This window comes from Muntiacus reevesi, chromosome 15 (genome assembly GCF_963930625.1).
Source record: "Muntiacus reevesi chromosome 15, mMunRee1.1, whole genome shotgun sequence".
Lineage (NCBI taxonomy): Eukaryota > Metazoa > Chordata > Mammalia > Artiodactyla > Cervidae > Muntiacus > Muntiacus reevesi.
The window spans coordinates 29137742-29139941 of record NC_089263.1 but is presented as its reverse complement, the minus strand read 5'-3'; positions in this window follow the sequence as shown (position 1 = coordinate 29139941).

Sequence of the window (2200 nt, the reverse complement as noted above, 5' to 3'; positions counted from 1 at the left end):
CGCGGGTGCCAGGGTAGCCTCCAGTCCCGGGCGGATTTGGGCGGGCTCAGGGAGCGTGAAAAGACTCGGGAGCCTGGCCCCGCCCAAGCCCCGCCCCACTACCTCTTGTCCCGCCCAAGCCCCGCCTCGTCCTGTCTGGCCCCGCCCCTTCAAGCTCATAGCCCCGCCTCCGTCCTGCCCAGTTGATCCCCAGGCCCCGGGTTTTGGCCCCACCCTGCCTGTTCCTCTTCAAACCCCACAAGAGAAGACTCTACACATGGACATCATCAGATGGTCAATACCGAAGTCGGATTGATTATATTCTTTGCAACCAAAGATGGAGAACACAGTCAGACTGGGAGCTGACTGTGGCTCAGATTATGAACTTCTTATTGTGAAACTCAGACTTAAATGGAAGGAAGTAGTGAAAACCACTAGACCATTCAGGTAGGACCTAAATTAAATCCCTTATGATTATACAGTGGAAGTGACAAATAGATTCAAAGGATTAGATCTGAAAGACAGAGTACCTGAAGAACTATGGACCGAGGTTCATGACATTGTACAGGAGGCAGTGATCAAGACCAGCCCCAAGAAAAAGAAATGCAAAGAGGCAAAATGGTTGTCTGAAGAGGCCTTACAAATAGCTGAGAAAAGAAAAAACACAAAAGGCAAAGGAAAAAAGGAAAGATACACCCATTTGAATGCACAGTACCAAAGAATAGCAAGGAGAATAAGAAAGCCTTCCTCAGTGATCATTGCAAAGAAATAGAGGAAAATAATAGAACGGGAAAGACTAGAGATCTCCTCAAGAAAATTAGAGATACCAAGGGAACATTTCACACAAAGATGGGAACAATAAAGGACAGAAATGGTATGGACTTAACAGAAGCAGAAGATATTAAGAAGAGGTGGCAAGAATACACAGAAAAAGTATACAAAAAAGATCTTCACAACCCAGATAACCATGATGATGTGATCACTCACCTAGAGCCAGACATCCTGGAATGTGAAGTCAGGTGGACCTTATGAAGCATCACTATGAACAAAGTTAGTGGAGGTGATGGAATTCCAGTTGAGCTATTTCAGATCCTAAAAGATGATGCTATAAAAGTGCTGCATTCAATATGCCAGCAAATTTGGAAAACTCAACAGTGGCCACAGGACTGGAAAATATCTGTTTTCATTCCAATCCCAAAGAAAGGCAATGCCAAAAAATTCTCAAGCTGCCACACAATTGCACTCATCTCACATGCTAGCGAAGGAATGCTCAAAATTCTCCAAGCCAGGCTCCAACAGTACAAGAACCGTGGACCTCCAGATGTTCAAGCTGGATTTAGAAAAGGCAGAGGAACCAGAGATCAAATTGCCAACATCCGCTGGACCATCAAAAAAGCAAAAGAGTTCCAGAAAAACATCTACTTCTGCTTTATTGGCTATACCAAAGCCTTTGACTGTGTGGATCACAACACAAACTGTGGAAAATTCTTAAAGAGATGGGAATGCCAGATCACCTGACCTGCCTCCTGAGAAATCTGTATGCAGGTCAAGAAGCAACAGTTAGAACTGGACATGAAACAAAAGACTGGTTCCAAATCAGGAAAGGAGTATGTCAAGGCTGTATATTGTCACCCTGCTTATTTAACTTATATGCAGAGTGCATCATGAGAAATGCTGGGCTGGATGAAGCACAAGCTGGAATCAAGATTGCTGGGAGAAGTATCAGTAACCTCAGATATGCAGATGACATCATTCTTATGGCAGAAAGTTAAGAAGAACTAAAGAGCCTCTTGATGAAAGTCAAAGAGGAGAGTAGAAAAGTTGGCTTAAAACTCATCATTCAGAAAACTAAGTTCATGGCATCCAGTCCCATCACTTCATGGCAAATAGATGGGGAAACAGAGACTTTATTTCTGGGGGCTCCAAAATCACTGCAGATGGTGACTGCAGCCATGAAATTAAAAGACTCTTGCTCCTTGAAAGAAAAGCTATGACCAACCTAGACAGCATATTAAAAACCGGAGACATTACTTTGCCAACAAAGGTCTGTCTAGTCAAAGCTATGGTTTTTCTAGTAGTCATGTATGGATGTGAGAGTTGGGCTATAAAGAGATCTGAGCACTGAAGAATTGATGCTTTTGAACTGTGGTGTTGGAGAAGACCATTGAGAGTCCCTTGGACTGCAAGGAGACCCAACCAGTCCATCCTAAAAAAGGAAATC